The 25,975-nt window shown below is 40.2% G+C and overlaps 1 protein-coding gene across 3 annotated transcripts in view; it reads left to right on the top strand.

The window, feature by feature from the left end:
- Positions 1-226: 226 nt before the first annotated feature.
- Positions 227-25,975, top strand: part of calcrlb (calcitonin receptor-like b) — an 85,146-nt gene continuing 59,397 nt past the window's right edge. For 2 of the 3 annotated variants that reach the window (XM_087988958.1, XM_043693437.2), the window contains exon 1: positions 227-429. The gene's annotated coding sequence lies outside the window, so the exon portion shown is untranslated. The remainder of the gene's footprint in view (positions 430-25,975) is intronic. The other variant, XM_043693436.2, reaches the window with a different exon arrangement.

Here is a 25,975-nt window from a genome sequence, read left to right on the forward strand (position 1 = left end):
CTGTGTGTTGGCAACAGGACAATAGCGGGCAGTTTCTCACCCTATCCCCGTTCTGAGGGTCGGAGAAGGGGCGGGGGGAGCTGCAAAACATCAGCACAAGGGGTTTCCGAATCAACGCGTTCTGATTCTGGGACATGATAGCGAATTGAAGGCGGGCTGAGTGATGTCACAGGAAGCGGGAGGCTTTCCTTTTCTCGGTGATGCTCTTGTATTGATTGCTTGCTCCCTGACAGGGTTCCCAGCTCTAAACTTAAAGCCGACAGTAGCGAGTGCAGTTTGCACACTCCGAGAGGGTAGAGCGTGAGAGCCAGTCCTTGCCCTGGATTATCCCCTCACTTTGCAGATCCTGTATTGAGTTAGCGAGCCGCACAGAGTCTCCCCTGCAATCCTAAGGATTATTCTACTGGAACCACAATCCAGCTCCGGCTGGTAAGTAGAATACACTACTTATTCTGTCATCTAACTGGAGAACATACACACACACACACACACAAATCCCCCAGGAAAGCCATCTACCGATATATCACACAGAGCTTGTTGCTTGATCTTTCACAGCCGAGTTAGCATCTGTAAAAATAACTGCAGTCTCCAGTGTAAAGCATGTGAGCGATGTTTTCAGAAACTCGCCACTCTGTTCCATCAGCCAACTGTCTCCTTACCACTAGAGTTTCATCTGAGGGCGGGTGAATTAGATTTGCACCTATTTTGCTGGGTTTTGGGGAAAATGTGCTGCATGTTTTTATTTGGTTTGTTTGCAGAGGATAGTTAGACTTACACTCCTGGAAGCGGGTGCTGTAGCTGAGATTGTAACATGCCTTGCTATTTTAAGACGACCGGAGCTTATGTCCCTATGTTCTGGCAGAATAAGAGTTTAGCAACATATACCAAACAGCATGGAAATCCCAAACGCTCAGGATCATTAATCATGAGGGGGAAAAACATCCGCGCACACTTTAGCATAGCCATCAAATGGATTGTCCTTCATATATGAACTGATTTAATAAAATGATTAAGTATACACAGTAATGTCTGCAAATATATTGCAAGCTTCTCCGTGGAAGATGGCAGGAGTGGATGGTTAGCAGACCTTGTATTGAGTATTGATTCAGTTACTTAAAAAATACATTTTCAAATAAATGATGCTCACTTTTGCATTCTACCCAAGTTTAAAATAGTATCACACTGTCAATACACAAATAGTATAATATCTTTGCATATTACAGGTGGTATCTACCTGTAAATATGTTAATCATCCCGCGGATGTTACAGCCGCTTCACGGAGATGATTAATTGTCTACCAAACATTTATCCAGCAATTTATTAAGGGAGAGAGGACCCGTTTGATACAATGAAATGTTGAACTTGAATACTTGTCGGCATTCATTCGACCATGCTGACAATCAGATTTGAACTTTTCTTTCAGTTGAATTTATTGTACTTCAAATAACAATGGCTTGGAAAGTACCCTTTGTTTTATGGTTGGCTTCATTTCGTTGTAAGAGGTAAGGAAAAGCAAGGAATGCAATCACTTATACAGGCGTATTTTTATGATCAAAACTTTTAACAGCAAGAAAATTGAGGGACTTACTAAATATTCCCTCTTTAAAACACTGGTATATACCTTGGGTGTCTTGTAATAGAAGCAAATGTTGACTTAAAGATAAGGTAAAATCTGTAACATTCTTGCGGGGGCCGATAACCCTGTTATCAATCGGGTGATGTAGTATAGAATGCTGCCTGAAGGGGGTGCCGCAAGGATGGCTTTATAGCAAATGGTGGGGAAAATGTTTTTATTGTATTTCGTTCATTAACAAGGCATCTAAAGTAGCTGGAAGCTCTCCGGACACTAACATCAGTTGATTGTTGTATAGCCATTTGGCAGGTGTGTGTGTTTTTTATAGGGTCTGGCAGAATACATTTGCTCTTGCAAGGAGCGCAAATTCAGGGGCAGCTTCTGAAGCTGCAAAATGCTGTCATTACATAACTGTACATTGTAAGGTTTGAATTCCTACTCGTTTAAAGTGAAAATAAATATGTTTAACTGAATACAACACGTTTATCTTCCTCATATTATTCACCTCAGCCCCCTTGTGCACATTTGATCAGGGTAAACACATTTATAATTCTAAAACTCAGTGACACTCCTGCAAGGTTAAAAACAATGAATGCCAACACAAGAGGGAAAATCAAACAAAATGCTGGAAAAACCTCAGCAGGTTTGGCAGCATCTGTGAAGAGAAAGCAGCGTTAATGTTTTGCAATCAGTGACTTCTTCAGAACTGACTGTAGCTAGGAAAAGGTTAGTATCTATGCTGAAGAAGGGGTTTTGGGGGTGTGGGGGGATGGAGTGGGGGGAGGAGTATAATATAGGTGGAGATAGCGCCCAGAGATAGAATAGCAATTGGACAGAGAAGGGATCCAGTAAAGGTCAGCTTGGGAGAATCATGGTGTTCATGGTGACCATTAGGGGCCGTCAACAGGTTGCTTGTATTTTTTAAAAATTTTATCAAACAATACAGTTTACAAAACAGTTAACATTAATAGCTGTATACAAAGAAACAACAATTTTACAAGGGAGAGGGGCAGCAAAGCCAGGCCCCAATCCCCACTGTTCAACCAGTTTTCAGAAAAATGAGGACAAACCCGAAATTCCCAGTTTCAATTATCACAAACAGTAACAATAACAAGTACATATAAGACAATCCAATTCACAGGTTGCTTGTAATAGCAGCCTATGCGATGACAAGACCTGGTGTGTCAAAACACAAGAGAAGGTGCTTAGGCACTCAAATTATTCAACTCAACATTAAGGCCCCAATGAGATGCTGCTCTTGCAACTTGTACAGAGGTGTGCTGCAGCAGTGCAGCAAGGTTGAGACAGGAATGTTGGCCAGAGAACATGTCGAAGTGGCAGGCAAACTAGACCTGCTGAGCTTTTCCAGTATTTTCTGTTTTTGTTTCTGATTTCCGGCCTCAACAGTTTTTTGGGCTCTTTGTTTAAGGAAAAGATACATCACAAAAAGCAGAAAAAGTTGCAGAGGCTGGTTTGAAGAAAAGTCTTCAAAAAAAAGGAAGAGGAATTTTAGGGAATGAATGCCAGAACTGAAGATGTTGTGGGGATAGCAGCTGGAGGGAGGAATGTGTAGAAGGTCAGATTGAGAGGAATGGAACATATATCAGTGATGGAGGAAATTGTATTGTTGGAAGAGGTTACACAAATGGATGGGTCAAGTAGTGGAATTACTTTAGCTTTAAGATAAACATTTTATATTGGAAGTACGCAGGGTTAATAGCCAAGATACGTTGAAAGAGGCAGCAGTAATTGTTAGCTATAAGTTGCTGTGGGATAGGATGTGAGCAACTGATTTACAGATGAGTACTGACTTTTGAGGGTGGACAATAGGAAGTTTAAACTTCATAAACACACAAAAACTTTCTGAATGGTAAAGGAGTTTGAAAATAACATGTCCTGTTGATCTAAAAATGAAATTTGAATTGGCTATATATAGTTAAAGCATTGCAAGGTATAAATTGGTGATGAGACAGAAACTAGTGTGAAACAGGCATCACACCTGGATGGTGCACTCAAAGATGTTGATCCAACATTTTCTGCTAATTGAGCCCCAAGGCTTTAGCTGCAAAAAATTGGGAAGCAGTGGATGGTAATGGAGCATCTTGCAGTTAAGACCTTGGGGGTGGAAGGGGTAGGAGTGAGTGGGAAGCTATAAGTTGTGTGAGCCTGGGCTAGCATTGAAACATTATTGTGGTAGAGAAGGACTGCCTGGTTTGTTTCATGAGTACTACATAGAGCATCCATTGGGCGGCACGGTGGCTCAGTGGTTAGCACTGCTGCCTTACAGCGCTGGGGACCCAGGTTCAATTCCAACCCCAGGTGACTGTCTGTGTGGAGTTTGCATGTTCTCCCTGTGTCTGTGTGGGTTTCCTCTGGGTGCTCTGGTTTCCTCCCACAGTCCAAAGATGTGCAGGTTAGGTGAATTGGTTATGCTAAATTGCCTGTAGAGTTAGGTGTATTAGCTAGGGGGAATGGGTCTGGGTGGATTACTCTTCGGAGGGTCAGTGTGGACTCGTTGGGCTGAAGGGCCTGTTTCCACATTGTAGGGCATCTAATATAATTAAAAGGTTTCCAAATTATTGTTCTGTGTTTTCAATGATCTCTCATTATATAGGAGTTATCATCAATCAGATTGTAGGAAACATACAGTTTAACCAGTCTTGGAAACACACTAGCTGCAAATAAGGAGAAGGGGCACATGTGCAATTCCTAGTGTTAATGTTACAGATCTAATCTTCACAAGCAAAAGCTCAAATTCCATGAAGAGCAACTCTTTTTTTATTCACTCTTTGGATGTGGGTGTTGCTAGCGGTAAGCTGCTGTCTTGAACTGCTGCAGTCCATTTGATGAAGGTACACCCATAATGCCATTAGGGAAGGAATTCTGGGATTTTGAACCGCACCCCCCAACACTGAAGAAATGGTGATATGTTTCCAAATCTGGATGCCGAGTGGCTTGGAGGGAAACTTGCAGATGGTGGTGATCCCATGTATCTGCTGTCTTTGTGACCTTCAAGATGAAAGTGGCTGTGGGTCTGGAAGGTGATGTTTAAGGAGCCCTGGTGAATTTCTGCAGTGCATCTTATAGATTCTGCACACTGCTGCCACTGTACATCAGTGAAGAGAAACTGAATGTTTGTGGGTGTAGTGCCAATTAAGGGCTTGCTTTGTTTTGGATGGTGATAAGTTTCTTGAGTATTGTTGGAGTTGCATTCATCCAGGCAGGTTTTTCTTTTATCTATTCTGACTTGTGCCTTCTAGATGATGGCTAGGTTTTGGGGATTCAGGATGTGAGTTACTCCCTACAGTATTCCTAGCCTTTGATCTGGTCTTGTAGCCGCAGTAGTTCTATTTCTAGTCAAGTTCAGTTTCTGGTCAGTGGTAACCTCCAAAGGTGTTGATAGTGGGGGATTCAGTGGCAGTAATACCATTGAATGTCAAGGGACAGTCATTAGATTTTGTCTTACTGGCAATGATCATTGCCTGGCACTTGTGTGCTCTGAGTGTTCCTGACTACACATAAAGTTATGAAAGGTTTTTCTTTTATCTATTCATCAGATGCTTTCAGCAATTCTTTGTGTGGTGGTTATTACAGGCATTAACATCAAGTTTGATAGCTGAATGCTAAAACAAACATTAAGGTCCTGATCAAGGAGTTGAATGACAATTTTATGGGAGTGCTCTGGATATTTGACAGTCACCAACTGCCAATATGAAGACTGACTTCTGCACCTTTATGTTTTGGCCAGTAATAAAAGATTTTTTTGCTCCTAACAACTAAAAATGCTGGAATCTTCAACTGGTCAGTAAGCATTTGGAATTTGAAGGTGTTTTAAATATTTGGGTATTGTTTAATCATTCACAAAATAAACTAATTGTACACTTCGGGGATTTCTGTTTTCATTTCAGATTTATAACATTTGTCTTCATATTTTTATCCAGTTCTGTGTTTTTTTTTCAAAATTTGCCTTAGTTCCAATGTTCTGGGGTTTTATAAGCTGAGAGTTATATGTAAGGAATTCGGCTAAGATTTTTATTATCGGTTGCTTTTTTGGATGGATCCCGGCAGAATTATGTGATACAGTCGACGAGTGCAGAATGTGTAATTATGTTGTCACATAACTCAGGGCTGTAACAATTCTATGGTCATGTGATCTGAGCCAGGTATTTGTGTCCTTCGTATATGCCCTGAATGCCTCCCTAAGTTTCTAAATTGTGGACAAGTAGATGTGGGCGACACGGTGGCCCAGTGGTTAGCACTGCTGCCTCACAGCGCCTGTAGACCCGGGTTCAATTCCCGACTCAGGCGACTGACTGTGTGGAGTTTGCATATTCTCCCCGTGTCTGCGTGGGTTTCCTCCGGGTGCTCCGGTTTCCTCCCACAGTCCAAAGATGTGCGGGTCAGGTGAATTGGCCATGCTAAATTGCCTGTAGTGTTAGGTTAAAGGGGTGGATGTAGGGGTATGGGTGGGTTGCGCTTCGGCGGGTCGGTGTGGACTTGTTGGGCCGAAGGGCCTGTTTCCACACTGTAAGTAATCTAATCTAATCTAATGTCTGGTCGTAAGACAATGTTAATATAAATTGTAAAGTTGCTTTATTTCATTGCTTGCACGGGTGTAAAAAGTAACAAGTGATATTTAGAATTCAAACAATATATCTTTGTTTAATATTGCAAATAGACTTAACATGCTGAAGTTCCCCACCCTATTGGACCAGCTTGCTTATACAAAATACCTTAATAAATGCTCTCCTACACAGTGACTCTTTTGTGTATTTTGTGGGACTACCTTTGGAGCTTTCCATTTAAGAAAACTGTTTCCTTTTATTCACTAACCATAGGGAAAGTTTATGCAAATAATCCCTGTTGAGCATTGAGGGCCAGTGACCTCCCAGTACAACACGTATAGGAGTTGTTTACCAAAGGTCAGGAGAGGTTAACCAAGTACTTATCATTTACAGTCTTTGGGGAATCAGGATTAAAACCAAGTCTATTATCACTTTAAGTATTTTTAATTTGCTTTGAAGCATATCCCTTAAATACAAATCTTCTTTTCCAAGTCTTTCATATGACAATATTGTTGATAGACTATCACAGAACACTAAAAGATATGAGCTGCTTCTCATAGTGATTTTGGTGAAGAGGTAATAAGAAACTGCTTTTGTTAGCTAGAATATCCGACTAGCCAAACTTCCAAGAGTAAAAACACTGTTTCTAAAACTGTATGCTTATATTCTGTTAGAAATGATTGCGTTTGTCAACAAACTTCACATAATGAAATCAAATCAAGCATGTCTAACAATAACATTGAGATAAGCAAAATGTTAGCTAAATGCTGTGATGAGCTGAAGACAAATACAACCTTAATGTGCCTGTTGTAGTTCAAGTATCCTTACAGTGTTTTAGATTTTGCTTATGATCAAAAAGTTGTTTCTTCATATGAAACAATTCTCCCACAGGTTGGAACTGGCACGTACTGAGAACAACGTCTGAAGTGTCAATAATATTCTTCTGCTTATTGATTCTATCTGATCCATTGGGTGTTCCAACTTTATCAATTTTGTTACCTGCAATCTCATGTTTGTTTTGGAAAGTACACAACAGAATTAGGAATTACTCCTTAACCGTCAACAGAATAACCTTCAATTGCCATAGTATAGCTATTCATTGAACATTGTGTGCCTGTTCTTGCCATTATGAGATGCTGAAATATGGGGCCTGTCCAGTAATGTCTGAACACAGCAAATAACAATAAATCCTAGAAGTGTGTGTGCTCTGAACCTGGGATCACCAAGGCCTTAGCCTTAGTGTAAATTAAGGTTAAGTGCCATGATAAATTTGGAATCTGAACAACACCTGGAAGAGATTTAACACCAATACAAACTGGGGAGAGAATGAATTTCAATTTTACTCAATTTCAGCCTTTCTTGCTAATCCTGTAATGCTAATGTAAAAAAAATTGAAAGAACTGTGGATGCTGGAAATCAGAAACAGAAACAGAAATTGTTGGAAAATCTCAATAGGTCTGGTAACTATAGAACTTAAGCGTTAATGTTTCGGATCCAGTGCACTGCAGAATTTAAGTTCTGAAGTGCGCTGGATCTAAAACATTAACTCTGATCTCTCTTTGCAGATGCTGACAGACCTGCTGAGATTTTCCAGCAGTATCTGACTCTGTGGGCATTCTGTTTTGTAGAAAAAAGGTTAGATCAAGTTATCAGAGCTAAAATGGGAGCTTCTTAAAACTGAACATTAACAATTACTTCTGCTAGTTTCTTCCATGGATAGGTATTGTGTGGTTTAATGGATCATGTTCTGGAAAAACAGATTCAGAGAAGCCCATATTTTGTGTTAAGAGATCAATGGAAGTCTATTCTAATTGCTGCAAACCTTGTTATTCATCTTAGACATTTTTACCTTGATACATTGGATATGATGTGAATGCAATGATTTTCCAAGAAAGTCATACACTCCTACCTTCAGATTTATAAATCATATCAATAAAGACGGAGACTATCACCAGTCATAATGAAGATAGCCACAGCTCTGTGTTTTTTCATGCTTCAAGAAACAAAAGGAAGGATCTGTCCAAACCCCAATCTTCCAGGATACATGTATCACGCAGATTATACACGTTTTGCTTGCCCAGAAAACCTCAATTCATTATTGAAACACATGAGGCAACATGACAGGAACTACTAGTTTACCAGCTGCGCATGATGCGAGACATTATTGATGGTATGGAGTGGGTCACTCTTGTGAACTGTTTGTGGCCCTTTCCTGTAAGCTACCTTATTCACTTTACTTGCAGTTTACAGTTTACCAGACATTTGGGAGATGCAAACTGCTGGGGAAACCAGGCTGTCTACTGCAATGATAGCTGTTTCTCCCATAAGAAATCCATGGGTAAGAGGTAAATAATCATATAATGAGGCATGCAATGTTACCAAGTTCTTAGAAAATTGACCCTTAAAACATGGCCAGATGCTGGCACAAAGTTAGGAAGTGCGACACTGCAGCCTACAAAAGGTTTCCATAATGTTGTTCGAGGGCTTTAAGCATCTTATTATCTCGGGCTGTTATCGTGGATCACTTTCTGGGAGACCTGCAGTGTTTACCAGTCTCAGAAGGACAGCAGATCCAGTGACAAACAGGGATGATGCAATTTCTGGGTTGACTTTACAGAGTTGAACTTCATAATCAAGCTGAGAAAACGTTGTGGCATAATGTTATGAATAAAGGAACTTCTCATGTCACTAAGTCAAGGAATATGCACTTGTCCAAGATAAATCATAATTATGCAAATAATAGGTTTAGCCACATCACTCCGAATTACCATTTTGTCCACTCTGGGATCTGCTCACATACAGCATTGTAAAACTAAGGTAACATAGAACAGAAGCTGGAAGGACTTGACATTGAGATTCCAAAAATTGATACAGATATTAATTTGTCTTTTATCAAAAAAATGTTTTCCTCTTTATTTTAGAAGGTGTAGATGATTAGGTAGTCAATCCTTAGACTATTTTCATATGGGAAATCAGGTTTAGATAAACTGTGAATGTTGTTGGAGGGTGTCCTGGACAATAGCAGAAAACCTAAGAAATCTCTGAATAGCAGAAAACCTGAGAGGTCCTACTTATGAGAAAGCAGCACAAAGTGTCTCCATGAAAAAAACCTAGCTACCAGGGTATATGAATCAGAAGATTTTGTTTGAGAATGTCACTGGAGTAACCTGTAAAGAGGCTATCATACAATTTTCATCCAACCTGCAAGGAAATCTGCAGCTCAGTCCCTTAGAGGAACAGCACAGCAGTCACTGTGCCTCAGTAAGTCGTCACTGCACTTAAGTTCATGGCCAGAGGCTTATGCTAAATGGCAGCAGGCAACTACAGTCAGGTCAGTCAGTTTGCTCTCATTACAGAAGGCAAATAATTACTTTGCTTTTTGTAAGGATAAGAAGACTCATTGTTTTGGACATGGGGGAAAGGCAATTGTGTGAACAGGATTGCTGACTGCTTGCTGCAAAATAATCCATTCATGTGGTCATAAAATCTCCCAAGATAAATCCAAATCATTATATAAAATGAAAGTGATTTCATTCTCATAATGGTCTGTAAGCAACCACAGGTTTCTGTCCATCAGAGTCCAGTATCTAGGGAGTAGCCATGATTTATTTATCTTTTGACAGTCCAGTGCCCTGGCCTTCCTTCAGAATAAAAGTGAAACCTTTTCTTCAGACTAGATTAGATTACTTACAGTGTGGAAACAGGCCCTTCGGCCCAACAAGTCCACGCCGATCCGCAACCCACCCATACCCCTTTAACCTAACACTACGGGCAATTTAGCACGGCCAATTCACCTGCCCCGCACATCTTTGGACTGTGGGAGGAAACCGGAGCACCCGGAGGAAACCCACGCAGACACGGGGAGAATGTGCAAACTCCACACAGTCAGTCGCCTGAGTCGGGAATTGAACCCGGGTCTCTGGCGCTGTGAGGCAGCAGTGCTAACCACTGTGCCACCGTGCCGCCCACAAACTAGAGGTACCAAATATTGCTGTGACTGTTTCTGCCATCAGTGAAGCAGCAAAATGTCACAAAAAAGAAATAAAAACTCAAATTAAAGTGAAATACTTGGAATGCTGAAGGATATTAATCATTATGACTTTTCCCTTCATCCTTATTTCTAGTTTAACACTGTGCAAAATGAAGGTTTGAGATCTGAGAAGCAGATAGCTGCTTCATTTACAGTAAAAGGCTGGTCAGGGCTCCTGTGGTGCAATGGCAGTATCCGTACCTCTAAACCTGGAGGCCTTGATTCATATCCCAACAATTCTGACCAGGCTGATTTAAAAAATAATATGATTGAGGTAGCCCATGTCTCATGTCAATTGAGTCAAAGGATAAATTTATGATGGATAACGTTTCTGGGGTTGGATTCTTCACCTCAGCCTGGGAGTCTAAAACCGGGGTTCGTTGTAGTTTTGGAAGATAGAAAGTCAGTACCATCTCCTTATCTGAGCTTCAATTTCTTACATTGAACTACACAGAACTCGCACCAGAGGTAAAGGCCATTGAATCAAATTGATCGTTCTCGTGTGTCTGCTCTATTTGAGCCTCCTCCCATACCACTCCATCTTATCCTTTTAGCATAGCTTCTATTCCCTTCTCCTTCATGTATTTATCTGGTTTCTTCTTCCATGCAAATAGGTTATAATAGATTTTCAAGAACACAGGTCTGATGAAAATAAATGATATCCTAATCCATAAGTAAGAAAGGGCCTTTGTAACCCCATTGATTCCACTGCTTCCTTTAAGCTAGCATCCTCTAATGGCTCTATAAGAAAGTGCATTCGGCTAGGCCTCCTACTGTACATTTTCTTTTCTTCACATGTGTTTGATGTTGTACTAGGTTTCTTCTGAGACATTTGCACTTATCACCCAAATGAACTTCAGCTAAGGACTGATATTTCCTGGATAACTGCTCAGGAAAAATTGCATCACTCTCACCCAGTAGCCCCTCCCCATCTGATCTGTGCCCATCAGATTGACTCTAAAGAACTGGTAAGTGTGACAGAGAGTGTGCTAACCAACTCATGAATTACCAATGATTGTTCGTGCTGTTGAGCGTTTTGCTATTGAGTGCAATTCTTTTTACTGCTCTGCTTCCAAATCTGTGAAGTAAGTAAAAGAGAAATGCAACATATTTCTTGCTCACCTTTATTTTCTTATTGTTCTGCTGGTGTAAAGATTCCCTTACGTCTGAACTTCAGAAAAGTAGCACAAAACAACTCTCGGTACAAGAACTCTCATGTATTGTTTCCTGACCACCTCAGCTGAGTGCAATCCCAATATCTCAATATTCTCCTTCAACTGCATTAATGAACAAATGTACACTGTTCAGCTTGCTCCCAAACCTACACACAAATCTTTGCCCATGCAAGAAGAGAGCCAGAGAATAGTTATTTGACAACAATTGGAACACTTTTATCATAGCTTTTATGGAGCTCCCACAGAGATTTACTTATTTCAATGCATTATCATACTATGACTGGACTTTGAATGAGCTATAATGCAATGTATATTACTGCAGCAACGATAGTGCACAAGGGAAGTAGAGGAATTCTGGAAGCAAATAACAGATAAAGACAGAACAGTTTTCCATTATAGTTGTTGAATTTTGATGAAGGAGATGGCCAGGAGCTGCTGCCATATTAAGATACATGTTAAAAAAAATCAAATTCCTAATTTTGGCTTTTAGGATACTTCTGAGATTTTATTTTAGATGAACATTGCAGAGGTTTACCTTGTGGCATTATTTGCTGAATGAGCCTTTTAAAGATCCATTTCATTTTAAACTCTGTGATGTGAAATTTGGATCCATGCCTCCCCTGGAGATGGTATTTCAGAAGCTGAAAGACCTATGAAACAGCCATGCTTTTCCCACAGCCATTTGCACCCCTTCTATCTCAGCATCATATTCTGAGAAGCTACTTGCACAGATATACTCCATGTCTCTTAGAAATCTTGCAGCTGGTGCTGTCATCACATCACTCCACCTCCAGCCAATTTGACATTGTACTTGCAAACCTGGAGCGCTCAAACATAGACAACATAATCATTTACAACTCAGCCAAGAATATACATTCAGCTGCAGGAGGGCCCCTGCATTATCATTACTTAAGGAGCCAGCCAATCAACTTACAAATAAGGTAACTTAGAATACCTTCATTATTGCAAAGTCTCTGGAAGTACTCTGAAATGTTCTGTTTTCTTTGGTGATGAGTTCCTGAATTTGATGGGGACTGTTCCTGCATCCGCACAGAGAAGACAGAGGATTTGGTGACTTGTCGACACAATTTAGAGGGAAGCAGAGACATGGAAATGGAACAGAAGCCGCACAGAAGGCAAGCTCTGCTTCATTCATCTTCCAAGTTGGACGTTGACTCTCTATTATGCTCCATGACAATGTCTGGAAACTGTTTGACAGACTAACCAATACACTCAGCATCTCAATGTGCATGCCTATCAGAATTCTCCTACATTTTGCCTCGTTGAGGTTCTCATCCTGCATCATCTGCAAAGCCACTGTCCAGGACACAAGAACTGTCCTGTCTGGGCTATCTACAGCCTGCTGCTGCAGCGACCCACAGTACATGTGGTTATCAACTCTATACATGTTGCTAAGATACATGCAGTAGCAATATCAGAGCTACTGACTGCGAGTGTAAGATGAAGTGACAGTGCCTTTTTATCAGTGCTGTGCTGTTACTCACTATTTGGGTAGGTAGCAGCAAGGAATCAGAAGAGCAAGGTTGGTATGAAGGAAAGTATAAGAGGAAGAAATTTATAGATTGTGGTAATACTATCACCAATTACATTTCAGGGCAGACAGTAGGAAGACTGTTAGCAGAAGCTGAGAAATTGTTTAATTATCATTCTCCATGTTCTCAGTGATACCAATTACCCCAGGCTCTGTTGCAGTCAGCCTGAAGGTGCAGAGAACCATCTCCATTGTAGGGCTGAGGAGAGGCAGAAGTCGTTGTCCTCTACCAGTTGCACCCTGCTCCCTTCTATTATGTGTCACTGTATCCTACAAGGGAGAGGACAAAATTGTATTGCATTGTGTCCAGCTGATGTGCCTACTGCAGTTGGAGAACAACCAGAAGATGTGTGGAGCAGTTGGATCTTGCTGTGAAGCTGATATAATTAGAATGTGCATTGGAGATGGCTATATGGAAGTTTGATTGGAGTGCTGCGTGCCAAGGAGGTACTGTTGAGTGAATCATGAAGATGCGTGATTCATTGAGAGGCTTGAGAGATTGGTGGGTTGGAAATGTCATGTGGTGTTGCATTCCCTGTCTATTTGTGTAAGTTCATTATGTTAATTGTGTCACTGCTAATGTTCTATAACTTTATAGAATAATGCAAAAATATTAATTCTGTTTACTAGCACTGAATAAATAATTATTTTAATATTGATGGTTATTTCATTATCTTTGTACATTATCTGCATGATTTTTATCAGCAAAATTTAGGTTGGCAAAAATAAAATGCTGTTTAGAAGCAGCAAAATCCAGTGAATGAAAGAGAAAACTTGCATTTTTTATAAGGTCTGTCATGACCTCAAATGTCTCAAGGAAGTTCACACCCAAAGAGGAAACGTTGAACTTCAGAGGCTGAGGTGTGACCTTATAGAAGTTTATAAAATCATGGGGGGGCATGGATAGGGTGAATAGCCAAGGTCTTTTTCCCAGGGTAGGGAAGTCCAAAATTAGAGGGCATAGGTTTAAGGTGAGAGAGAGGAAAGATTTAAAAGGGACCTAGAGGGTGACATTTTCATGCAGAGGGTGGTGTGTATATGGAATGAATGCCAGAGGAAGTGGTGGGGGCTGGTACAATTACAACATTTAAATGGCATCTGAATGGGTACACAAAGAGAAAGGGTTGAGAGGGATATGGGCCAAATGCTGACAAATGGGACTAGATTAATTTAGAATATGTGGTCGGCATGAATGAGTTGCACCCGAAGGGTCTGTACAAATTTATGACTCTAAGTGTTGTTATTATTGAAATGTGGAAAACACAGCAGCCAATTTTCACTCAGCAAGCCCTACAAATAGAACATCAGTTGAGCTATATGTATTAGTCTATCGGGGATAACTCCCTAGCTTTGCTTTGCCATGGGATCTTTAAGTTCACTTGAAAGAGCAAATGGAAGCTCAGTTGATTGCTGATCTAAAAGATAGCACATGTTCCCCTAGTACTATGCTGAAGAGTCAGCCTGGAAAACCCATGCACATTTGAAGGTCAGACGTTGATTTGTTAGTGAAAGGGCAGACATTGAGTCCAGACTGGCAACTTGAAAATATTGGTGAACTCAGACGTCAATCTCAATTGCAGAGGTCAGATGCACCAGATTTCATTTTGCACTGCATTTTCTGGCACTGTGCCATCTGTGATCAATTTAGTTCCATCAGAAGTTTCATTCATCTAGCCTCTAGAATTTTATAAGTTGATTAAGAAGGACAGCCCTCTACGGCAGCTAAGTTTCTATCTCAAAGCTGAATTTTTGATAATTGTACATGCACATCAATGTCCTTAATAGTTAATGCTGACTTGCCTATTCTAGAGGATATAATTCAACATTTTGGATTTTCAATAAGCATCCAATTTAAGATATTATATATGAGAAATTAAATATAAACTGACTTCTGTATTATGCTATCCAAAAAGCAAAATTTCCATACATTTTAGCTCTTGCCCATGTCTTTAGCTATATTAAAAGCTCATAAATTATAAGCTCCATATGTCATAATATTGGTACATTAAAACATCATTAAACCTCAGCTGTAATGACAAACAGATGTGTGTATTTGTTAATCTTGGGTAGCACAGTCACAATTTACATTTTCAAATAGAGTAAATGCACAGAAACAGAAAATGCACGTTAGCAATATTAGATATATTTTGTCCCACGATAAGCAGTCTTACACGTATATAATAAATTGCTAAGTTAAGATGATCTGTGTCCATGTGAGATAGGAATTAGCTTTTATATGGCATTCAACTTTACAATACTTTCTGACCTTTTCTTCACTTCAGCAGATTTATTTATTGATTTCTTCTTTGCATGAGATGATGAAGGGAAAAAGAAACAGCCAACTTTCCTGTGCTCTGTATTTAGGGTAAAGTTGACATGAAAAAGCAATCAGAGTTTTCTCCTACATTTCCAACAAAATTTAGTTGTTAACTCCTTGTTAATTCAGAATTTTCTGACCACTCTGCTCAGAGATATTATTAGACATAGGGCCTCCTGATCCATTGTACAACAAGAACCCTGTAAATTCAAAAGGTATCTATCTTTGTGGTATCTAATGTTTCACACATAATGCATGTCTGTATTGTAATCAGATTGGGAGCTGCTGTGTGGGCCTCAGTGAGGCAGTACCCATTTTGCACAAGTACAGATTGATGTTTTACTATAAAGCTGCATACTCAGAACCACTTCTCAACAGTTTAATGTTTGTAGATCTTGGGAACCAGTTCGAGTATCACCTCAGTTGTTAAATAAGTTCAAGTACCTCTGCCAAACATAACTGGGGTGAGTGTATCACCCCTGTGGATTCTCACCCAATGTCAATTAAAACTTAAGCCTGAATTTATGGCATCCTTAATACCTGGAATAGATTTCACAATGATTCTATACTGCGATAAAAATACATTTTCATTAACAACTTCAGCAGCAACTTACTTTTTATAAAACTTTTAATATAACTTTTATTAAACTTTTTTTACATTCCAGGCAGTTTTGTATTAAATATCCCAAAGCTTTAGAAAAGTACTGTCAAGTAAAATTTGACCCTGGCCTGCATAAAACAGCATTATGCTTGCTCAAAGAGGTAAGTTTAAGGTTTTAAAAAGCATCATAAAGGAGGATAGAATGAGGGAGAGATCATGGGGAAGGAATTTTAGTTCTTAAGGCTTGACAGCTGAAGGAAAGTGATTGTACTTGGAAATGCTTGACGTGCTGAGTTCAGAAACTTTGTTTGGGGAGAGGGTTTGCAGGGATGGAAGATGGGAATGCTATGGAGATTTAAAGAAAAACGAGGCTGTGGAGAGATTGAGGGATTTGCAAGATGAGCATTTTAAAATTAACCTGTTGCTTAATTGGGAGCCAGTATAGATCAGACTTCTGTGTGAGTTAAGACATAGGCAGCAGAGTTTTGAATTGTTTTTTCCCGATTTGGAATGTGGATGTCAAGGCATTTGCCAACAAATGGCATCTTTAATCATTTTTTAATTCTCCTTGATGGCTATTTCAGTGTGTATTACTGTGGGACTAAACTCACAGCTAAGCCAGATTGGATAAGGACAGAAGACTTCCTTCCCATTTTCCACTGTATTTATAACAAAATACATGTGACAATCAATAATATGAACCAGATGAGTTTTTACAGCATTCAGTGATTGCCTTCTGGTCACCATGAAAGGGACAAGCCTTTCAATCTCACTTATTGACTGAATTTCTATTCTGCCAGCTGCTTTATAAAAATTAAACCTGAGATTAGCATGGGCCTCTGGATTGCCAGTCCAATGACATTGCCACTCTACCACTGTCTCGCCATAATTCCTTCATGTTTGCAGAGGTGAAACTAGGAGGGACATGCCAGAAGTGTGTTGGAATAGTCAACTCTGCAGGTAATAAAGACTTGGATCAAGGTTTCATCAGCAGATAGCTGAAGCAAGGGTAGAAGCAGGTAGAAGCAGGTGGAATTTGATGCCAGGCTTTCATTAGTACTCAGGTTAGAAAGCTGTGGCTTTTGAGAATTATCAAAAATTTAATGCACCCCATTTAACAGTCACTTCTGTAAAGGTACTAGGAAGCTATTACTCTGCACTGAAAAACATGCAAACTCCAGTTTGAACTCTTGCTGCACAAAAAGTAGTCCTGGCAATGTTATGTGTTTTATTGGGAAATTAATTGCTGCCACATATAAGGCCCTATCGGAATATTAATCCCCTTCCCTTCAAAGCATCAATTAATGGCCAATTTCTAAGCTGCACTAAATTGTTCACTCATTCCCCAAAAGTAGTCAAATTTAACCCAACAATGCAACATGAGAGTTTACATTGCTACTATAACATTAACATTAAAGCATGCCACATCAGCCAGGCATTTGCTTGTGACCTAAGTTTTCTATTGCACTTTGGAGAACTATGATTTCACAATACAAAATGGCAGGGAAGAGCACCTTTGCTGCATTTTAAGTCTATGAATATTCATTTTAGAATGTTATTATCAAATGCAATTCTTCTCTCCTTGCAGGTTTTAAATCTGTTTAAATGATCCAAAATCATTTTCGAGTTAGGCTTTTAACAGAAAAATAACAGTCGAAAAAAAATCCATCGTTGCAAAATGATAAATTATCAGCTCTATTTTGGACTTCCCCTCTGAAATTAGAAATGTTGCAGGTTAGAGATAGGAGGACAGCACAGCAGACAAAAACATTTTTCTCAGGACCATTAATCACTCGTGCATGCTGTCCAAATGCTGCTTATTTTCTGTTGTGATTAAACTAGCTAAAATCGAAAAAAGCACAGCATCTTAAAGGTTGCAGAGGAAATTGAGTGAAATAATGGGGCTATCAAGCTATGTTTGAAATTAGATCTGGAATGCTTCGCTGAAGTTTTCGAAGTAGATGCTAATTAATTCAGTATCACATAAAGATAGTTTCGGTTTAATAATACAAGCTCTTAATTTGAAACAGAAGTACCCTGAAAAAGTTCTTGTGTAATACTTACCTGTGGCCTTGAATTCAACACTCATGTGAAAGTCAAGATCTACTATGATCATGGACAAGAAAATAACCGTAGAGAAAACGTAGATGAATTTTGTGCAAAAGACTCTGAATGTAGTGAGAAAGACAAGGATGAGAATGCATGCATATGAGGAATGAAAGAGGTAACTGTGCAAATGTCTGCATAAAAAATGAAAATGTTAATACATTGCAAAATTTGAGCATCTTTTTATATTATCCTCTGCTATTATCCTCTGCTCCTCTCTCATTTGGGAGGTGTTTGGAAAAATGGTTCAATAATTATGTCCTTGATAATTATGTACCTGTCAGGCAGGGAGGAAAGGGTCGTGCGAGGGAGCCGTGGTTTAATAAGGAATTGGAATCCCTTGTTAAATGGAAGAGGGCGGCCTATCTCAAGATGAGACGTGAAGGTTCAATTGGGGCGATTGAGAGTTATAGGGTAGCCAGGAAGGACCTGAAGAGAGAGCTAAGAGCAGCAAGGAGGGGACATGAAAGGTCCTTAGTCGGTAGGATTAGGAAAAACCCTAAGGCTTTCTATAGGTATGTTAGGAATAAAAAAATGACTAGGGTAGGAATAGGTCCAGTCAAGGATAGTAGTGGGAAGTTGCGTGTGGAGGCGGAAGAGATTGGGGAGACACTGAATGAATACTTTTCTTCAGTATTTACTCAGGAACAGGGCATTGTCGTCGATGTGAATACTGAGTCACAAATAAGTAGAATGGATGGCTTTGAGGTATGTAGAGAAGAGGTGTTGGAAATCCTGGAAAAGGTGAAAATAGATAAGTCCCCTGGGCCTGATGGCATTTATCCTAGGATTCTCTGGGAAGCAAGGGAGGAGATTGCAGAGCCATTGGCCTTGATTTTTATGTCCTCTTTGTCTACAGGAGTAGTGCCAGAAGACTGGAGGATAGCAAATGTGGTTCCCTTGTTCAAAAAGGGGAGTAGGGATAACCCTAGTAACTATAGGCCGGTGAGTCTCACTTCTGTTGTGGGCAAAGTCTTAGAGAGAATTGTAAGGGATAGGATTTATGCACATCTGGATAGGAATAATGTGATCAAGGATAGTCAGCATGGTTTTGTGAAGGGCAGGTCGTGCCTCACAAACCTTATTGAATTCTTTGAAAAGGTGACGAAGGAGGTTGATGAGGGGAAAGCGGTAGATGTGGTATATATGGATTTTAGTAAGGCGTTTGATAAGGTTCCCCATGGTAGGCTACTGCAGAAAATACGGAGATATGGCATTGAGGGTGAGTTGGAGGTTTGGATTAGGAATTGGCTGGATGGAAGAAGACAGAGGGTAGTAGTTGATGGCAAAGTTTCTTCATGGAGTGCCGTCACTAGCGGTGTTCCGCAAGGATCTGTTTTGGGACCATTGCTGTTTGTCATTTTTATAAATGACCTGGAAGAGGGGTTAGAAGGTTGGGTGAGCAAGTTTGCGGATGATACGAAAGTCGGAGGAGTTGTTGACAGTGAGGAAGGATGTGGCAGGTTACAGCAGGATATAGAGAAGCTGCAGAGCTGGGCAGAAAGGTGGCAAATGGAATTCAATGTAGCTAAGTGTGAGGTGATTCACTTTGGGAAGAATAACAAAAAGATGGGGTACTGGGCTAATGGTCGGATACTTGGTAGTGTGGATGAGCAGAGGGATCTTGGTGTCCATGTACACAGATCTCTGAAAGTTGCCACCCAGGTAAATAGTGCGGTGAGGAAGGCCTATGGCGTACTGGCTTTTATTGGTAGAGGAATTGAGTTCCGGAGTCCTGAGGTCATGATGCAGTTGTATAAGACTCTGGTGCGGCCGCATCTGGAATATTGTGTGCAGTTTTGGTCGCCATACTATAGGAAGGATGTGGAGGCACTGGAACGGGTGCAGAGGAGGTTTACCAGGATGTTGCCTGGTATGGAAGGAAGATTGTATGAGGAAAGACTGAGACACTTGGGGCTGTTTTCATTAGAGAAAAGAGGGTTTAGGGGTGACTTGATTGAGGTGTACAAGATGATTAGGGGGTTAGATAGGGTTGACAGTGTGAACCTTTTCCCGCGTATGGAGTCGGGTATTACAAGGGGGCATAGCTTTAAATTAAGGGGGGGTAGATATAGGACTGAAGTTAGGGGTAGGTTCTTCACTCAGCGAGTCGTAAGTTCATGGAATGCCCTGCCAGTAGCAGTGGTGGACTCTCCCTCTTTATGGGCATTTAAGCGGGCATTGGATAGGTATATGGAGGATAGTGGGTTAGTATAGGTTAGGTGGGCTTGGATCGGCGCAACATCGAGGGCCAAAGGGCCTGTACTGCGCTGTATTCTTCTATGTTCTTCTATGTAATGGCTGCTTACAGTTGTGCATGCATAATGTGATGCATTTTTATAATTCCTAAAATTGTCATAAGTTGAGCGATTTGAAATATTGTTCCATGCATATATCATATTAAGTCATATAATGAGTTAGTGAGATACACAGTGAATAATAGGAAAAAATACCCAAGAGGCATATTTCGGTACAATGGGGTAATTCCACCCGAGCAAAAAAGATTGCTGCAATAATAAATGAAGGTTAAACATGTGGCTGAAAGTGAATAGGAGATGAGGATAAAGTACATGCTTTCCTCATCATGACGCGTCCAGATGTTTTTGAGGCATTATCTAACAATTGTTACCCTTGAGGCCCAGGACTGTGGATTATTCTGAAATTAATTAGATTCTGCACTCATACTATGGCATGACCAAAACTGAAATTACACTGAAAGGAGCTGCCAAGTGAACCTATTGCAGGTTATTCAGTAAGGTGCAGTTTAAACTCGAGTGAGGGAACATTACCAAGCTTTATCAAATGTTACTATTGAAAAGTCATGGTAAGAGGTTACATATTTCTGGAACCTTATAGGCTCCAGTCCTGTGTGAGCTGACGTCACTACAACATAGCTTCCTCTTGCATATGCTCAATAGCTTTTCTACAGTAAATAGCTCTTCAAATTCTTTGATGGTAGCTCTTTTAATCATTAGCATTTAACCATTAATATTCAACTTACAGTTCACCTTCTGGCTTTCTCACAGTTTCCACAACTCCATTTGGTGTGATGTATTAATCTCCAAGAGCATTCTTAACGATCTGGGAGAACATATAGGATGCATGGGTTTATTTATTCTTGCTTGGGAGGGAGGGTGCAATTGTGGGGTGGAATGGCTGTTTCTCTGGATTGGACTTCTGAAGTTTCTGCACAGCATTGTTGTTTGCAGGCTGGATGCCAATTTTGTTTACTTCTCTGCATACGTCATTGTAGATCAGTTTCATTTTGCCAATGATCTCCATCACTAATAAGGACTTGCTTCCGTAAGGTAGTATGTCTAATTGCTATATCAATTGCCAGAGAACACTGGTCAATTCTGCCGAAGATTTTCAAAATCTGTTGTGGCCTTTCATTTTCAATCTCCAGGGTGTGATTGCAGCGCCTGACTAAATGCACTATAACTGGGCCTTTAGGTCAGTTAGATCTTTTTGAGGTAGTTAGACTGCGATAGTACTTTGAACTGTTTGAGCTTCTTTTTAGACTTGACTTTAAGTTGTCAAGAAGCATTCTGCTTTCTAGGTTTTGCCTAAAGAAGCCTCAGTGCTTCCATAGATTACTGATGGAGATCCAGTTGTAGGCTTTTGTTGGGTTTTTTTACAGACCAACACTTTTGAACATTGAAGATTATTGGCATCTTTCAATTTTGATGCAAAGTATCCCTTATGCTGCACATGTTTATATTAGCTACTTGTTGGACAACGTATCTTGTAGTATCTTCCACCTGGTAAGTTGCAGTCTAAGGTGATATGTTTTGAAATGTTCTTGCTGTATGGAGAAGCCTCCTGTGTTACTGCTTTGGCAACCTACCCAAAAATTACCTATTGAATGTATGCATAGCATTCAGCATTGAAGAGCTGAGCAGATTTGACACCAGTATGAAACTTTGCCATTACAACTCAAGACAAAAAACAATGTAAATGTGGTGTGTTTGCTTCCCCTTGTGCCTATTGGCTTCCCTATGTGTAAGTAGCTCTCTGATTAACCAAGTGGATTAAGTGAGTGGGCTGACCCACAGAAAAGTATTTGAGCCTTCAGATATGGGAACTCTAGTTCTTCTCGTAGAATTGAGTTACTCTGGTGAATTGCACTGCTTACATGAGCATAAGGTCCCTTTCAGACTGTAAAAAATCTGGTAATATTTAATCCTGCACACCCTCTACAACATACTTCCATATGAGATCCTCTTCCACTTTTCAATATTGGCAATTACCCGCGAGGGCAGTATAAATTATTTTGAAGGGAATCAGTAGTTTCCCTAGAAGTTGGCTGCACCGAATAAACAATTCCCAGTCAATTTTCAAAACTGTTCTCCCTTAATATTTTTCATTCTGTTTAATAATTGTCTTTGCTGAATCTCTGAATAAGCATTGTGGGATTTGTGTTACCTTGTGAGATTTGTGTTACCTTGTGACTTGCTTTCCTTCCACTCACGTTTTAATTCCAATTGCAGAGTATTTGATGTTTGTTGTTGTGACTCAATGAGAATATCACTATATCGAGGTCAGAAAATTTGGATTCAAGTCCCACATGTTCCAGACGTGTATCATGATATGTCTGAACAGATTGATTAAAAATATCTATAGTGGGGTTTTGCTTTAATTTTTCCAAGGTGTCAAGGATTTTAATTGCATCATTGACTGTTGGAGTTTCTTCTTCTTCTGGTAAAAATAGCATCAGCAATGCTATCGATCATGTACAGCAATTCTATGATCCAGTCATAGTCTGCCTTTGTATTGAGACTTGAAGCAATATGATACCGAGTAAACTGTGGATGCCATTGTGTACAAAAATGACCAAGTCAAAGCCCTCTGCATTCTTGAGAGAGTTGGTGAAGACCAAATGTATTTACTCTGTGGCAAAAGCGACCAAAATGCTTCTTTTCATTCCGATGCATTTTAAGCTTTTGTGCAGCTTTCCCTCTCCAATGTCCATTTATACATCCCTGCACTTCTGTGATTATGCCTTTCTGTATATCTCTCTGATTAGTTGGATTTTTATCATGTATTGTTGCTTTTTTTTTCTGACTGTCCCATTTCTGCTATTTTTTTCCCACTTCTGCACAGGCTTACTCTGTACATGGTTTGGTCTCTAAATTGGCTTTGATGTCCATTGCTTCTTGCTTCATGTTACTGCTGAGGTTCTCTCAGGTTTCTCCCCACTTTTTGGATTATACTGCTGATGTGGCATTGTTTTTCTTTGTACAGTCACTGTGCTTTACTTTATGTATGCCTGACTGCTTGTCTCTTGTTCCATGGATTTGGTCAACGCTTCTATCATGCAGTGAAATGAGGGTTACACTCTTATGAGTGAACATTAATAAGTTTTATTAAATATAACTATTTACAATGTATAGTCCAAGACAACATCTTTTGAGAATCTTGCAGATTCAGGCTTCAGTTTGATGTGATCTGATGTCACGGTGATGTGGAGGACAAAGTTAAAAATCACACAACACTAGGTGATAGTCTACTGGGTTTATTTGGAAGCATTAGATTTTGGAGCACTGCTTCTTCATCAGGTAGCTGTGGAGCAGGATCATAAGACACAGAACTTATAGCAAAAGATCACAGTGTCATGCAGCTGAAACAATATATTAAACCTAGATTACTATTAAGTCTTTTATCTTTTAGAATGGGTTGCATGTTTCAGTTCATTACTATGTAAATCCCAGAACTTCTTTTAAATCACATTCTCGAGATAACTTAAAGTTTTATCAAAAAAGGTGCCATCTCAACTCAAACAACGTATTAAAGGTATGAGGTTAGAGTCTGTCTGTATACCAATCTTGAGTCAGACTGGTTCTATTTCCAAAGTAGGAATTTATAAGATGTTACATGGATTGACTGCCTGCAGATTGTGTGTTTTTTGGGCAAAATAGAATGTATATTTCCAAATACAATTCTGCAAATGTAAATTCACTGCATAAACTTATATGTGTGTGTGTATGCATGTGAGGGAGAGAGAGATTGTTTGTGCATGTGATTGTGTGCATTTAAGTGTTAGTGCACATGAGAGAATGTGTGTTTGTGTGTGCTTGGGTAGAGTGTGTGCATGAGTGTGACAAAGTATTAGCCTGTGAGAGGGTGTGTGCCTGGGTGTGTGTGTGGGGGATGTATGTGCGTGTGTTTGAGAAAGCATGTGTATGAGAACGGGTCTGCGTGAGTGTGTAAGTATGTAACAGTGTGTGTGTATGTGTGTGTGTATATACTGTAGTAGGGTTACCTGTCATGTGACATGAGCCCATGGTCCCGGTTGAGGCCGTCCCCATGGGTACTGAACCTGGCTATCAGCCTCTGCTCGGCCACTCTGTGTTGTTGCGTATCCTGAAGTCTGCCTTGGAGGATGGTCACCCAAAGATCCGAAGCCAATTGTCCCTGACCGCTGAAGTGTTCCTTGACTGGGAGGGAAGATCCCTGTCTGGTGATTGTTGTGCAGTGTCCATTCATCCAGTATCATAGCGTCTGCTTGATCTTGCCAATGTATCCTGCCTCAGATTATCCTTACCTGCAGTGTATGAGATAGACAACATTGAGTTGTCTATCTCATAAGCCCTTCCTGAAGAAGTCCCAAAGTCCATCTGATAATCTTAAACAATGTAAGATGTAACACAGTCTGGATTGTTTTATAAATGTTGTTCAATTACAGAATCACAGTTTATGGTGTTTTGAAGTGTCTCGCATGGGCTGGTTGGGTATGATTGGTATGCTGAAGAAGGGCTTATGCCCGAAACGTCGATTCTCCTGTTCCCTGGATGCTGTCTGACCTGCTGCGCTTTTCCAGCAACACATTTCCAGCTCTGATCTCCAGCATCTGCAGACCTCACTTTCTACTCATGTGACTCAGCCAATGTTGTCTATCTCATACGCTGCAGGTAAGGATGCCCTGAGGCATGGTAATTGACAAGACCAAGCAGAGCTATGACAACAGATGAATGGATACGACAGAACAATCACCAGACAAGGATGTACCCTCCCAGTCAGGTAACACTTCAGTGGTCAGAGACATTCAGCCTTGGATCTTCGGCTGACCATCCTCCAAGATGGACTTTGGGATAAGCAATAACGCTGAGTGACAGAGCAGAGACCGATAGCTAAGTTCGGTATCCATGTGGCTGGCCTCAACTGGGCCCTTGGGTTCATGTCACACTACAGGTGACCACACTACACTATACACTCTCATGCACACACACACAATCACACATACATACATATTCTTATATACTCACACACACACAGACTCTTTCTCATACACATGCTTTCTTAGACTCACGCACATACACTCCCCACACTCACACCATGCACATACCCTCTCACAGGCTTATACTCAGTGAAGCTCACGCACACATTCTTTCCAAATACACACACACACAAACACACACTCTCTCACTTGCACTAACACTCACACACATACACTCACATTCACACTTTCTCTCTCTCTCCCTCACTTGCACACATACACACATATAAGTCTGTGGGGTAAATTTGCATTTTCAGAATTGTATTTGCAGAAACATTCTATCTTGCACAAAAAGCACACAAGCTGCAGGTAGTCTATGCAGGCAGTTAGTCCATGTAACATTTTATAAATTCCGACTTTGGAAATAGAACCAATCTGACTCAAGATTGGGATATAGCCAGAGTCTAACCTCACATCTTTAATGCATTGTCTGAGCTGAGGTGGCACTTTTTTTTGATAAAACCTTGTTATCTTGAGAATGTGACTTAAAAAAAGTTCTGGGATTTACATATTAATGAACTGAAACTGAATATATCACTTCAGTTGCATGACACTGTGATCTCTTGCTATAAATTCTGTGTTATGATCCTGCTCCACAGCTTCCTGATGAAGGAGCAGCGCTCCAAAAGCTAGTGATTCCAAATAAACCTGTTGCACTATATCCTGGTGTTGTGTGGTTTTTAACTGATGTCACTGTGACATAGCTCCTTTCACCCAAGAAAATTGGTAATCTTCGAACAATTAACCCTTTACTTTACAGATTATATTCCTAAAGTAAAG

This window comes from Chiloscyllium plagiosum, unplaced genomic scaffold (genome assembly GCF_037043375.1).
Source record: "Chiloscyllium plagiosum isolate Xiang-an unplaced genomic scaffold, Cpla_swu_hap1 HiC_scaffold_7, whole genome shotgun sequence".
Taxonomy (NCBI): Eukaryota; Metazoa; Chordata; class Chondrichthyes; order Orectolobiformes; family Hemiscylliidae; genus Chiloscyllium; species Chiloscyllium plagiosum.